Source organism: Dasypus novemcinctus, chromosome 9 (genome assembly GCF_030445035.2).
Source record: "Dasypus novemcinctus isolate mDasNov1 chromosome 9, mDasNov1.1.hap2, whole genome shotgun sequence".
NCBI lineage: Eukaryota > Metazoa > Chordata > Mammalia > Cingulata > Dasypodidae > Dasypus > Dasypus novemcinctus.
Window position 1 is genome coordinate 131,184,382 of NC_080681.1, and position 15,835 is coordinate 131,200,216.

The 15,835-nt window shown below is 43.4% G+C and overlaps 1 protein-coding gene across 11 annotated transcripts in view; it reads left to right on the plus strand.

The window, feature by feature from the left end:
* GNB1 (G protein subunit beta 1) overlaps positions 1-15,835 on the plus strand; it is an 87,168-nt gene that overhangs the window by 37,071 nt on the left and 34,262 nt on the right. The window contains exon 1 of one of the 11 annotated variants that reach the window (XM_071217827.1): positions 3,916-4,091. The exons of 9 other annotated variants lie outside the window; for them this stretch is intronic. The gene's annotated coding sequence lies outside the window, so the exon portion shown is untranslated. Of the gene's footprint in view, positions 1-3,915; positions 4,092-6,603; positions 6,765-15,835 lie in introns of those variants that run through there. One more of the 11 variants, XM_058304621.2, reaches the window with a different exon arrangement.

The window sequence follows — 15,835 nt, forward strand, 5'->3', positions numbered from 1 at the left end:
AAGCAGTTGGCAGCAGGAATGGGGCAGAAGGGGTGAATCTGAGAAGGTTAAGATGTGGATTTGCCAGGACTCAGGAAATAGGCCAGGAGCTTCTTTGAAAGTCAAATGAGATAATCACTGAGAAGTAAAAAAAAAAAAACAAGGTGGGGGAGTCCAGCCTTGAGAGTACTCTTAGAAGCTTATTCATTTGCTGTGATTTTTCTTGTAACTGTAATTTTTCTACTGACTGGATTCTAACACGCCCCCCCCCAATGCTTTTCACTTTGACCCCATTTAAAAATAGAAATATTTTTCCTGAGGCATTTCTAAGAATTTCTTTAAAAGCAATTGAGATCCAATTGTTTTTTTTTTTTTTTTACAAAATGCTTACCACAGTAGTAGTAAGTAAAGCAATTTTGGGGCAGAAATAACGATAGGAAAGGGGTTAAATATATGTTCTCCTTAAAGTAATTATCAAGATGGAATGTTGTCTCTTACATTCCGAACACAGTGTGAGTTTAGCCTTTTCTCTGCTGTCACAGACCACTGTATGTGCTGGAGTCAGGCCGGAAGCCCTTCTGAGTTACGGTATTCTCCATCGATCCACACCAGTTCTTTTTTTATTTTAAGATTTTCCCCCCTCCCCCGCCCCACTGGTTTTTTGTTTTTTGTTTTGCTGTCTTGTATCTATTTGCTGTGTGATATTCTGTATCTGTTTCTCTTTTTGTCTTCTCATTTTTTTCCCTTCTAGGATTCAGAGGGATTTGATCCTGGGGACCTCTGATGTGGAGAGCGGTTTCCTGTCACTTGAGCCACCTCAGTTCCTGGTCTCTGCTGCGCTTCATTTTGATTCTCCTCTTTGTCTCTCCTTTGTTGCGTCATCATCTTGCTGCGTGACTCACTAGGGCAGGCACTGACTCACCGCACAAGCAGTGGCTCACCACATGGGCACTCACATGGGCACTCCGCTCACCACGGGGGCACTGGCTGGCCATGCAGGCATGCTTTCTCTCCTTTTTCACCAGGAGGTCCCAGGGATCAAATCCGGGTCTTCCCGTATAGTAGGCAGAGGCCTTATCACTTGAGCCATATCCGCTTCCCCTCACCGGTTCTTAAAGCACAATATTTAAATTTCTTCTGAATTTCTTTTTAATAACCTGGGTTTTGTTAGTTTTGTCCATCTCTCCTTTTTCAAGCCCAATATTTGTTTTCAGAAGAGATTGGTCCTCAGAGGTATATTTTCTTAAAAACTTCCATTTAGTGTTCAGAAGACAATTTTAAGGTCCTAGAGGGTGATACAAATCCTGAACATAGCAGGATTTCCTTTTAGCAAACAGGACGAGCCTTTTTTCAAAATCCATTCAAAGTTGAAATACCAACGTAGGATACAGGTAATGCTGGGGGGCATGAGATTCAGGCGGACCCCATGTCTGCACAGAGGGTAGCAGCTTTTGTGTTACACAGTGAGAGCAGTTGATGGAGGGAGACGTTCTGTGTATCACTCTTGCAGTAAATCCTTTGTAAATTTGAAGTAGTTGCAAATTAAAAAGCAGAGCGAAATGAACAAATTAGGTGCCAGAACAAGATAAACAAATTTACCCCAAGTGGATCATAGACTTAAATGTAAAACCTAAAACGAGAAAATGTCTTAAATAAAAGAACCCAAAAGACAAAATATTGCAACTTCAGATTAGTAGAGATTTCTTACATATGACCTCAAAGGCACAACACATTAAAGAAAACGTTTATAAATAAGATTTCATGAAAACGTCTGCTCTTTGAAAGACTGTTAAGAGAATAAAAAGACAAGCCACAGACTGGTAGAAAGTACCTGTAAATTATATATATTTTAGATAGCCTTGTGTAAATAATATATAAAGAACTCTGAAAACTCAGTGAAGAGTGCAATCCCATTTTAAAAGGCAAGTAATTTGAACATACACTTCATCAGAAAATACAGAGATTATAGGTAACAAGCCCATATATTGGGGAAATGGACACTGAAACCATTACACATCTACTAGAATAGCTGGAATAAACAAGATGGCCGTGAAGTGTTGGCAAGGATGGACTGGGGGACCTGGCGCGTGCAGACCCTGCTGGGGGGTGGAGAATGCACCAGCATTGTGAACACAGTTGGACAGTTCCTTAAAATGTTAAACATACGTCTACAGTGTGACCCAGCCACTCCACCCCTCGGTAGTAAGCCAAGAGACGAGAAAGTTCACACCAATACACAGACTTACATACACAATAGCAAGAAGGAATCTCAGAATAATTAGGCGGAGTGTAAGAAGCCAGGCCATAAAAAATACAAAATACAAAATAATAAATACAAATTACAAAATACAAAAATAAAAAATAAAAAAATACAAAATATGATTCCAAGATATAAAATTCTAGAAAATACAAACTGATACGTAGTGACAGCAAGCTGGTTGCTTTGAGATGGGGGAGACAGGGCTGAAGGAAGGGATTACAAGGGCACATGGGGAAATTTGGGGGTGATGGCTGTGTTCGTTATTATAATTGCAATGATTTCATGGGTGTAAACATATATACGAACTTACCAAATTGTAAATTTCAGTATGTGTAGCTCTTTGTACAAAATCAGCTCCTCCTCAACAAAGCAGTTAACATTAAATGAACAATCAAAAAACATTATATGCTGTTCTTTCTTCGGCCTAATGCCCTCCAGTGTCGCAGTGGTTGTTACTGTTCACCGACATTTTTGGTTTCTGCGAAAGAGCCCACCCTACTGGCTCTAGGTAGGAAGTGTGGTAGCTAAAGGAGGACATAGTTTTCTAGTTACTATTTACATTAAATATCCAAGTTAATATTTTTATTGCGCTTATCACCAAGTCCTCTTTGGGGTGAGTGTCTGCTGTGTGGGTGGTTCTGGGTGTGCCCTGGACCCTGCCTCACCTCACAGCCTACAAGGTGGGTGATGTGACTGTCCTGACTTTCAGACAAAAACAGGCAAAGAGGTACGGCACCTGCCGAGCTCCAGATTGGAGCCAGCTCCAGCCAGCAGTGTCTCCAGGTCCATGGCCCCTGCTTAGGGGTGCTGGCCTTGCAGACGTGGGTGCAGCACACGTGTTCCGTGGGAAACCAGAAAGTGGCTGCCAGGTAATAGTACAGTTACAAAAATGTGCTGTCATCAGCTGTAACCAGAGTTGCACACCAGTGCAGTGTTGGTTGTAGTGTGGTAAATGGACATCCTGCATTGTATGTGTGATTGTTTTGTAAACCCAAAACCTCTAATAAAGAAAGTACAAAGCACCATCTGTAAAGTGTTACTGCAAAAAAGAATAAAAGCATTCACCAAAGTTTGGAGGAAGTCAGGGTAAAGATAATTTCTTCATAATAGAGTAGAGTACAAATGACATGGTAAAGAGCAGATTCTTCCTTAAAGTAAAAGTGGGTTTGGGTCAACTGATCAGGCATCCGCCTACCACATGGGAGGTCCAGGGTTCGAACCCAGTGCCTCTTGACCTGTGTGGTGAGCTGGCCCACGCGCAGTGCTGATGCGCCCAAGGAGTGCCGTGCCACGCAGGGGTGTTCCCCACGTAGGGGAGCCTCACGTGCTAGAATTGCGCCCTGCAAGGAAAGCTGCCCCGTGTGCAAAGAGTGCAGCCTGTCCAGGGGTGGCACCGCACACACAGAGCTGACGCAGCAAGATGATGCAACAAAAAGAGACACAGATTCTGGTGCTGCTGACAAGAATGCAAGCGGACAAAGAAGAGCACACAGTGAATGGACATAGAGAGCAGACAGCAGGGTGGGGTGGGGCAGGGAATAAAATAAAAAATCTTCATATTTAAAAAAAAAAAACAGGCCCTTCTTAAAGGGTGTTTGGAGTTTAGCCTCCTCTACTGTATGTGTTGTGTGGTTTCCCAGTTTCCCCAGCACCGTTCTCTCTTACCTTCCTTCTAGTTGTGTGCCATTCATTTTACATGGATTCATCAATTATGTATGAAGTTTGGCTCTGAAGTACTTGACGTGGGACTTCCTGTTTGGCCCGAATGTGTTTGAGGGGGTTCTGGTTCGTGAACAGTTTGATCGCCATGTGCTGGGCTCTCTGTTGGGTCCTGGAAGCAAGTAAGCCACAGGTAAATAAGTTTAGACTCAGAAGAAAACCCGAACAGAAGAACAGACATGTTTTCACGATGCACAAGACAGAGATTCAGGAGAAAGGCTTCAGTAGTCACTTGTGATTCTAGAGTGGAAGGTGCCTGAGAACGAGGGCAGCTCACACCCGCTCGTCGCTTCCATCCGCTGGCTTTCGCTGGCTTTCGGGTCTATCCCCTGGACTGCCCCTGCTCCAGGGCTTCGTAACCTCACACTCTGATCACTGCTGTTCTTTCCTAACGCCGGCATCTGGCAGGTGAGCGAATTGATTGTGATGGCGAAGTAAAAGAAACATGCCAGGGGGTCAGCAAACCTGCCCTTTAGTTGCTGATTCAGGAGAACGGGAGACAGTTTTGCAAAGGGAGAGCCTAGTTTCTGCTGTTGAGAAAGGCTGAAGTGAATCGACCCTCAAATGAGTGTCTATGGTGTGAAAGAAGAGATGTGGGAGAGGTTCACTTTGAAGGGAGTTCTGTGAGTTTGGCAACAAGGAAGGGCTCAGAGCTGCCCTGTCACAACAGTGGCCAGAAGCTATTTGCCCCCCATGGCTGTTAAGCTCTTGAAACGCAGCTTCAGCTGGAAGGGTGCTGAACTGAAACACATGCTGAGTTTCAAAACCTTAGTGTGAGAAATGATTGAGAAATCTCTTTTGTGATTGTTTTATATTGATTACATACTGAAATTGTCTGTAATTATTTTTTTTTTTTTTAAGATTTATTTATTTATTTAATTTCCCCCCCTCCCCTGGTTGTCTGTTCTTGGTGTCTATTTGCTGCGTCTTGTTTCTTTGTCCGCTTCTGTTGTCGTCAGCGGCACGGGAAGTGTGGGCGGCGCCATTCCTGGGCAGGCTGCTCTTTCTTTTCACGCTGGGCGGCTTTCCTCACGGGCGCACTCCTTGCGCGTGGGACTCCCCCACGCGGGGGACGCCGTTGCGTGGCACGGCACTCCTTGCGCGCATCAGCGCTGCGCATGGCCAGCTCCACACGGGTCAAGGAGGCCCGGGGTTTGAACCGCGGACCTCCCATATGGTAGACGGACGCCCTAACCACTGGGCCAAAGTCCGTTTCCCTGTCTTTAATTATTAAAACTAATTTCACTTGTCTTATTTTCTTTTGTGGCTCCTGGAAAATTTTCAGTTACATCCGTGGCTTGTGTTGTGTTTCTGTTGGCCAGGAGTGGTTTAGAAGGGAGGAATGGATTGGAAGAGCCGCACAGGGGCTAAGGGTGAAGAGGAGGTGGGCTCCTTGGGCAGGGCACTAGAGATGATGCCAGAAACGCTTAGGTCTAATTTGGTGGCTCGCCTGAGTTAATGGTGTTTAAGATGCTTCCTCCAGAAGTAGAAAAACTAGGGCTGTTTGTCCCACGTGGAAGAGCTGCCATATGAAGAAGCAGCTTTCAGCGCTTGTCCATGCCAGAGACTTGAGGTGTCGGCTCTCACTGCATCACGGCAGGAGTGCTTGTCCTCAGGGTGGTTTGAGGATGCACATGAGCCAGAAAGGGCTTTTCTCTTGGTTTTCCTGTGATCCTTTCCAGTCAGTTGTGGGGTGTGTGGGGTGCAGCTTGGTTAACTCTGGAGCACACCTGCATAGGTACCAGCTTACCTGGGGGCTGCTTCCTTTGCCGTCTAGTGTGGGCCATGGAGAGGCCTCCTGCGTGAGTGGTGAGGACACACTACCCGTCACATGGCAAAACTGTCAGTGCATCCGTGTGGATCTGGGAGGAAATGGTGAACTTTCGTCTACTTCTCAAGCTGTTGGGAATCTTCGTGGAGACACCCTAGGGATTTTAATGGCCATTTCCTCAGATTGGCCTTCATTGGTTTTCTTCTGGGTCGTGTGGCCCTGGCCCTCAGAGCACGTGTTTTCCATCACACACCCTCTGTCCCGTCATGGATCCTTAGTGAACAGATGTGAATGAAACAAATGAGCTGTTTGTAGGGTAAAACCAAGAATGATGCTTATTTTAAAAAAAAGAACTATAGTTATTCAGATTCAAACTTCACACTAAGCTTATCAGAAAACATCACTTACTTCCAGTGCAAAACTAGGCTCAGTAGAGTTAACTGGATTTTGAAGACTCAGAGGGCTATTTGGTGAATGTCAACACAGATTCAGAAGAAATGGATGTATGTCGACGATGCCTTTAATTTAGCTAATGGCTTTGGGGGTGGTACGAGCTGTGGACTGCCTCTGAGTTGACAGTGTGTTTTGAAGGAACCAGCTTAGGATGGACTGTGCTCGCCAGGAGGATGACTTTGGTGTCCCCGGGGTTTTGAAAATGAATCGAAGAACCTTAAGAACTCTTCTGAATTTCCTGGCTAGTAGTTCCTTTATCCTGCTTCTTGAAAAGTACGTTTTCTTCTTGAAACTAATGCAGTTAAAACATGGTTTCCCCAGAAAGTGTGTTTTCTGACGTAGGCCATCTTTCACCATTGTTGACAGTAACACTGGTACACCCTGGTACATCAGGATTTCTAGTCTTATGGCCCACTTTCAGGTCACGGACACACCTTGGCCACAGCCTTCAAATGGGAAGAAAGAACCGAACAGGTGTTAAAGCAGCAAGAGACCTGCACTGAGCTGCAAGGTGAACTGGTAGAAAGAGAAAGTCCATGATGCGGAACTATTGGATCTTGCTTGTGGAAGAGTTACGTCAAGGTGAGCTGCCTGATGGAAATCGGAGGATTGATAGATATGGAAAACTCCACAAGGAGGAGAAGAGACTGAAAAGAATTGTTTCTAAAGGCTCAGGCAAAGGCCAGTCATGGGCTTTCCCATGTTTCAACAAGCTGTCAGGAGCCAGTCTCACCTGCTGTCACTTCCTGGGGCCGATAGGTTGGGTGCGCGTGAAAGAGGCTCTGTGGGTAGGTGAGGACAGTCACGTCTCCATTTTATCAAAGTTGCCAGTGGAAGTGGGAAGTGGCTGTGGGAGCTGCAGGCAGCACACGATCTCGTCTCCCTGATCCCACTCTTACTAATAGGGCAGCAGAGGAGAGCTGTGTCCTGCCCACGGGGTCCAGTCCTCACCCCAGCAGCATCTTCACCCCTGGACCCTAGCACGACAGCTGTAGCAGAGTCTCCAGAAGTTCCGGTTCCTTGTGGTTTCAAAAGTCCTGCCTCCCGCCCCCCTCCCTCACCCCACCCTCTCCTGTGCTGCTCTCTGCTCGTTCTTCCACCCCCACCCCACCCACAAGCTCCTCTGCTGGAGGGGGGGGGTACTCATTTTCTCTAACACACTGAAGTGTTGTGAGGTTCCCAGGAGATTAAAGATTCTTCCAGGATTTCTAGGGAGTAAATAAAAGATAGTTTCAGTACTTTCTTAATTAGAAATGAGGGGGACTTAATAAGTTTTTTTTTAAATTGTGGTAAAATATATGTAACATAAAAATCATTTTAAAGGACAGCGCTGACGTTGAGTACATTAATAGTACTATGTAACTTTCACCACTCTCTACTTGCACACTATTTTCATTATTTAGCAATGACTCCCTACCTGCCTCCCCTGACCCTTTGAAACCATGATTCTGCTTTCTGTCACTATGAATTTGCTTATTCTAAGTATTTCATATCAGGGGGTTCATAGAATATTTGTACTCCTGTGCCAGGCTTGTTTTACTCAGCATTATGCCATCAGGGTTCATCCATGTTGTAGCTTGTTCTAGTACGTCTCTTACTTGGGTTGCTTCTACCTTTTGGCAGTTATGACGATTGCTGTGGAGAGCATTGGTGTACAGATATTTGTCTGAGTCCCTGCTTTCAGTTCTTTCAGGTATATACCTAGGAGTGGAATGGCTGGGTCATAAGTAATTGTGTTTAATTTTCTGAGGAACCCCCAAACTGTTTTCTATGGTGACTGCACCATTTTATTTTCCCAGCAACAATGTTACAAGAGTTCCTTTTTCTCCACATAATTACTGTTGCTCATTTTCATTAAAAAAAAAAAAAATAACCATCCTAATAGGTGTGAAGTGGTATCTCATTGTAGCTTTAATTTGCATTTCTCTAATAGCTAATGATGTTGAGTGTCTTTTTTTTTTTCCGCTTCATTTTGTACATTTAATAATTAAAATATACGGGAAGTGGACTTGGCCCAGTGGTTAGGGCGTCCGTCAACCACATGGGAGGTCCGCAGTTCAAACCCCGGGCCTCCTTGACCCGGGTGCAGCTGGCCCATGCGCAGTGCTGATGTGCACAAGGAATGCCCTGCCACGCAGGGGTGTCCCCCACAGAGTGGAGGCCCACGTGCAAGGAGTGGGCCCCATAAGGAGAGCCGCCCCACGGAAAAAAAGTGCAGCCTGCCCAGGAGTGGCACCACACACATGGAGAGTTGACACAGCAAGATGATGCAACAAAAAGAAACACAGATTCCTGGTGCCCCTGACAAGAATACAGTTTAAAAATTGTGTTTTGAATTATTAATAATGTAACATTTTTTTTAGTTTTAAGCTTTTAGTAACATACTTTTACACTTATCAGTAGACTTAATATAGAAGGTGTGCTTTAATATATCCTAAAATATAAACTCTTTATAGCATTTTTAAAATGTGACATAGCAGACCAGCCCAAAATACCATACATTAAAGGTCATCACAAACAAAACCTCTTGGTTTATAATTTTAAGTAACTAGAGTTTGGAGTGCGCATTATGGGCTTTGTCTCCTGCTGCTCTCAGTCACGTCCGTGTGGGGAAGGCAGGATGTCTTACATAAGCAATTTTTATTTTACTTAGGTGTCATAAGACAAGTTAGGGTTGTATGTTCTGTTCATGGGACTAGGTTACTTTTCTGTTAATGTTGCTAGGTGCATTGGTTGGATTTTTTCAGACAATAAATCAGTTTTGATGTCTATAAACCTATTATGGCTTTTTTGTCACTTGTTGTGGCAGTTTGATATGGTTATGAATTCCAAAAATAGATACTGGATTATGTTTGTAATCTGGTCTGTACCTGGGCCTGATTGAGTTATGATTAGGGCTTTAATTGGGCCACGTCATTAGGGCATTGAGGCCCCGCCCCTTGGTGGCTGGAGACTCACAGATAAAAGGTATGGCAAACAACAGAGTTGAGGGTTTGTAATTTTGGAGTTTTGATGCTGGAGTTTGATGCTGAAGCCTTAAGCTGGAGCCCCGGGGAAAGAGACAGAGCCATTTGCCTGATAGTCTACAGCTGACCTTGTGGAGGAAACAGTTGCTGAGCCCAGAGGAGCCCAGGAAGCCTGAGCCCTCGCAGGTGTCGGCAGCCATCTTGCTCCAAGTAGACTCTGGTGAGGGAAGTCACTTACGCTTTATGACCTGGTGTCCGTAAGCTCCTACCCCAGATAAATACCCTTTAGAAAAACCAACCCATTTTTGGGATTTTGCATCAGCACCCCTTTGGCTGACTAATATACTTGATAACTGTCAGAAAATTAGGGGAAACAAATGTTGGAGATGTCAAACGATTCAAAGGGCAGTAATGTAGGAACAGTACTATGTGATTTCCAGGATTAACATAGACGTCCATGACTGACACCTTAGGTTCCTGCTGGTTAATTTGAGTGTAAATGGCATTTGGCTGTCAGTAAGTTAATGAATTGTCTGTGTAGGTTCTGTTGTGATTTGAAAAATTGCAACAATCCTTGTTCCTGTAGTAAACTGAACTAAAAGGAGGCCCCTGGGACTTCCCAAATGCAGCTGTGGACCTTGTTGGCATCCCACCTCTTGCTAGGAGCCACAGGTAGTATATTCACTTTACCTGTAGGTTGTTTCTTGTATCTTATTTTTCTGTTTACAAAACTAATACCTGATTGTAAAATTTATTTTGTAAATATAAAATGTAAATAGTAAAAGGTAAGAGTCTCTTGTGTTTATATTCTGTAATGGTAAAGCACATAAGTTTGGTGCTGTGAGTTTTCTCAAAGTTGTATCAGAAAATTGAGATAGGAACAGTTCATGAAAGGTATCTTTGATGTTAAAGGTAGACTATTGAAAGACACTTGATGCTAATAAAATGTAAGGTAAACATATCTATTTTCAAATAACACGTAAAAATTGACTGGATATTCTAAACCAGAGCCAGATAGTATTTTAATATTTAATTAGGTTTCTTCTATTAGTCTGGTTATCCATTTACTCATTAATTATGGTTTACATTTCTTTTTTTAATTTTTTTTATTCTGATACCTACTACTTGTAAGAAGCTGATTTAGTAGTGGTCATGTATTACCACTTTTTTTTTTTTTAAAGATTTATTTTTATTTATTTAATGCCCCTCCCCTCCCCCGGTTGTCTGTTTTCTGTGTCTTTTTGCTGCGTCTTGTTTCTTTGTCCGCTTCTGTTGTCGTCAGCGGCACGGGAAGTGTGGGTGGCACCATTCCTCGGCAGGCTGCTCCCTCCTTCGCGCTGGGCGGCTCTCCTTATGGGTGCACTCCTTGCGCGTGGGGCTCCCCTACACGGGGGACACCCCTGTGTAGCATGGCACTCCTTGCGCATCAGCATTGCACATGGGCCAGCTCCACACGGGTCAAGGAGGCCCGGGGCTTGAACCGCGGACTTCCCATGTGGTAGACGGACGCCCTAACCACTGGGCCAAAGTCCGTTTCCCCCACCACTTTTTTTTTTTGTTAAATCACTTTTGGAACGATATGTAAACTTCCAAGGTCAACCATGTGGATATTCAGGCAGATATGGGGAGTACAGGGATTGCATCCTTCTCAGAAAAGACTGTGTAAAGTAGCAGAGCAATCCATCGTCAACTGCAGAAAAAAATATTTTAAAAATCTATTCTTTGTGTGCCCACAGCCATAGCTTTTAAAATCAAGGGATGCACAACAAGGCTCTGGCATGGTTTAAGGTATATAGAATTATTTATCTTAAAAAGTATATGCTTGTAAGGTAGTCAAATAATTTTTTAAATGGACAATTTTTTTACTTTATTAAGAAAATGTTCAAACATGTAAAAACAGAATATTATGTTAAACCCTCATGTACTAATCACCCAGCTTCAACATTAGCAGAAGTTTGCCAATTATATTTAACCAATCTTCCTCCCTCTCTGTCTTCTTTCCTTCCTTCCAAGTGTTTTCAAGCAAATCCTAAAAGCATATAATTTTATTCATGAATATTAAGCATTTCCAACAGATAAGCACTTTTAAAAATTAACATAACCACAGTCCCATTCTGACACCAACAAAAGAACAGTAATTCCCTCATGTTACCAGATACCCAGGCCATATTCTAATTTTCTTGATTTTCTCCAAAAAGTACATTTGGATTTTGAATCAGGATTCAAAGTCCCCAGCATTTTTCGAAAAAATTTTTTTAACCAAAAATTTAGTATGACGAATGTACACGTAATAGTAAATCAGGCTCTTTGGTGAGGGACGCATGGAAGTGGCAGATCTCTCTGCTGAGCAGAGCCGGTATTTGTGCTTGCTCAAGGCTTCTGGCCATGACGATGCTGTTTGCGCACATCACCGCCCTTCCAGTGATGGCTGCTAGTTGGCATCTCCACACGTTTGCCTATCACAGAATTCAGAAAGGGACCAGATCCCTGCCATATTCCTTGAACATGCCCACCACCACTTAATTTCAACAAGAACTTCCTGTTCATACATTTTTTCAATTTGGGTGGGTGAGCTTTGCTCATGAATCTACTTGGCGGGCTCATTGCTGACTTGAGACAGAAATTTTGGCTTCTCTCTCTTAAAAACTATTTTTAATGGAAAATTCTAAACATATACAAACATCAACAGAATAGTTAGTATAAGAAACTCCATCTTGAAATTTAAGCAGTTAACCAACTCAGTCTTGTGTTATATTTGCTACACTTATTTCCCTCCTCCACTCATTATTTTGAAGCAAATTCTACACATAACATTTCATTCTTAAACATTTCAGCAAGTATACCTTTGAAAGATAAAGACATATTATATTAGTCCAAAGGGGTGCTCATGCAAAATACCAGAAATTGGTTGATTTTCATAAAGGTTGTTTATTTGGTGTAGAAGCTTGTAGATACCAGGCCATAAAGCATAAGTTACTTCCCTCACCAGAGTCTGTTGCCACCTGTTGGAGCAAGATGGGTGCCGACGTCTGTCAAGGCTCAGGCTTCCTGGGCTCCTCTCTTCCTGGGGCTTGCTTCTCTCTGGCTCAGGATTCCTCTCTTCTAGCTTCTCTTTCCTCACAACCAAGCTCCTCTGTGTGCTTACTTCCCAGGGCTCCAGCTCAGAACTCCAACAGTAAAACTCTAACTCTGTCCTTTGCCACGTCTTTTATCTGTGAGTCCCCAAGCGGCGGGGACTCAGCACCCTACTGAGGTGGCCCAATCAAAGCCCAGTCATAACTTAATCACGCCCAGGTGCAGACCAGTTTACAAACATAATCTAGTATCTATTTTTGGAATTCATGAATATCAAACTACTACACATATTAAATAAATACAGTATATTATCACAACTAAAAAATTTAACAGTAACTCCTTCAGATCCCCAGGTAATTAGTCTGTGTTCAAATCTCCATGGATGGCCTACACTGTCCTTTAGGTTAGTTTGGCTTTCTAGTTTGCTTGACTAGGTTTCAAGTAAGGGTTTCGTTCTGATTGGTTGGTAGGTCTCAAGTATTAATTTGTAAATTCCTTTCCCATCTCTTTTAGCTCCCTTTTTTTCCCCTTGAAGTTTGTTTAAAAAAAAAAATACTGGGTTGTTGACCTTACAGTGCCCACAGTCTGCGTGCTGCTGATTGCATGTTATTTAGCACGTCCCTGTTCCAGAGGCTCGATCGGATTCAGTTTTTTGTAAAACTACTTCACAGGTGCCATCAAGATCTTAAAAAGATGATTTCGAAAGGAGTTACCATTGCAGAAATACGTCTTAAACAAGGAAGATGTTCTTTTTGCTCCTCTGACCTCAGCTCAAACAGCAGCCCCTTAAGAGGGCTTTTCAAAGCCCTGGATGGAAAGCAGCACTCTCCCTGCCCTTTCAGCATACGTCACCCTCTCCAACTAGAATTCAGCCTTACCTTACTTGTTCACCACTTTTCCTTGCGGTTCTAACAGTGCGCGATAGAAGGTTCTGGATAAGTTATGTTGGACGGACTCTACACTGTGGATTACTCTGCACATAGTTTTGTGATACTGTCCTTGCCTGATGATGGTAGTTTTGTCCTACTTCCCTTTATTGCTCATTGTGTTAAGAACAGCGTGTAACGGAAGGAGGGCTTGGATGCTTTCTAATGTGCTTTGGATTTGCACTGTCTTAATGTCATCTGTGATTGCACTTGGACATGAGAGGAAAGCTGATGTAGCTGGTGTAAATTCCTCATGCAAGCTTCTCAGTGCTGCTTGGCCTGGGAGGCGAGGCGTGGGCAGTATGGCTGGGCAGGTGAGCACAAGATGCTGGCGCACAGCACAGCTGGGGACCGCGCTCGGGCTTACAGGTGCTCTGACCTGGTGGCCCTGAGCTGCCCTCCTGGGGCCACGTGTGTGTCTGGTGACCTTGAAGGTGTGTTGTTGGGAGGAGAACTTCATCGTCCGACCCCCGTAGCCCTATGAGATCACCCATCTCCTCAGCCTGCTCATAGGCCTGTGTGGCAGATCTGGAACTTGAAAGTACCTTTTGTTGTCAGCAGACTGGCATCCTGGTGTCACTGTTGGTGACTGTGTAGCTGGGCGGCCTGGGGACATGGTATCGTGCCCTCCCGAGACATTACCGGGGTCTTCATGAGAGGGAGACAGGGCCGCCTCCACCAAGTGGAAAGGGAGCGCCGAAGCTCGTTGCATGCAGGTGTGAAGTAGTCTGTGAGCCCTTCTCCTTATGGAGATTTTGGACATAATCTAAAGTAGGGACCGATGGCCTAACATAATTCTTCAGAAGTTATTTAAATTTTTATGAAAGTATTTCTAAAACACAAATTGATAATAAAAGATAACAGCAAATATGGGTCATAAACAAGATGTAAGACTCTTAGCAGGTCTTGTCTTAGTGGATTAGATTGGGGTAAGAGAGCTGAATCAGCTAGCAAGTGCTTAACAGTGGCATTGGACTGAGGAAAGAAGCAGCCCAGGCCATGCAACCGGATGGTGGGGTTTTCCAGAGGTTTGGGGGACTAAGGGGATAGTGAAGAGAAAAGCAAAAGTGGTTAAAGGTAAGACTTCTGTTTTTTTTTTAATCAAAATCATGTAACCACATTACCAAACATGAAAAAGAAAAAGAAAAACATGACCAATAATTCTAACAAATGCTAGCCTTTTAAAATGTTTTATTTAAAAAACTATTCTCTAACATAGCTAAATGTATTATTACTTGCAAATTTATATTTTTCAATTAAAGTGTGATAAACCTTTTCCACACTATTACATCGTTACTGTTTTTAGTGATATTTAATAGTTTGTCCAGTAACTTAAAAATTAAAAAAAAAACATTAGTTTCTTTTAAACTGGAAAGTAGGTAGAAAAAAATTTAAATGCCCTTGGTCCCAATGTCCAAATAGCCTATTAATTTCTGTTAACCCTTTTTTTGGGGGTGGGTGGGTAGGGGGTAGACATCAAACCATATAAAAAAACATAACATGAAAAGTAAAAGCTGTCTTGCCACTGCTGTGTCTTTTCCTGAGAGTTGTCACATTTTCTTCTGTTACCAAAAAAAAATTGCTTACACTGGCAAAGATGTTTGTCCTTTTTATATACACAGCAAGCAGCCCTACTTGATACGTTATTCTTTGCCTTGTTGGTTTCATTTACTGCGTCTTCACAGTGAAGCTGGCCTGCAGCGCTGACTTTGAATGTGGGCCTTGTGTCGGTGAAGCGCAGCGGCGTGTCTGAAAGCTTGTGCCCCTTGCCCGCCAGGGTCGTGCCGGCTCCTCGTGGGTGGCGCATCCCCTGTGCTGGCTTCTGTGGATGGCGCTGCTGGGCCAGGAGGCCCACAAGACACAGGGACGGCCGGGGCTGTGGGCAAGGCCAAGGCCATAACTCTCTGATCCTCACTAAGCGAGGGAAGGCCCACCTACAAGAATCTTCTTGTTGTGGATTTGGTTTCTAGAAAATGCACCTTTAACTTGGAGACCATAGAGTAGCTTAAAAACATAAATACCCATTGCTGGGCTTACCTTTCTCCGCAGTGCCTGTGTTGGCTTGGATATGGTGTCATAGGGTACGTTTTATAAGCTGGAGGACATGGGAGCACCTTTTTCTTAAAGTTTAACAGAGCTTTCGAGTCTCTTTCTTGAGATTCATAGATGGGCAGTGATTATAGAGGAGCTCTGATTAAAAGGCAGTGTTGGACACAAGATGAAAAAAAATTTTAAAGGCAATGTTGAGCATCTCCTACATACTAGTGAGAAAAAAAGGGATCTGGTTTTGTTCTCTCTGCTTGTGACTACACTAAAGTCAGCAGCTACTGGTGTTACTGCATCTGGAAATTTTTGAGTGAATGAGATAAATGTAGATTCTCATTTAAAAAACATTTAGTTTTCAGGAAGTTAATTCCTGTAGCCTAAGCAGTACAGTTGAGTGATTGTCCTGTGCACATTTTTTGATAGTATGTGAAAAGAATTTTCAGTTACCATCTTGGGGTTAATCCATCTAATACCGAATTCTAGCCTTTACCTTAATACCTCCAGCCACAAGGGAAGTAATTTTCTGCAATGTCTTAAAAAGTATTTTCTATTCACCTATGTGTTAGGAGTTTGTTTTTAGTTCCTTACTTTAAAAACTAAGTTAGGGAAGTGGCTGTGGCTCAGTTGATTGGGCTCCCGC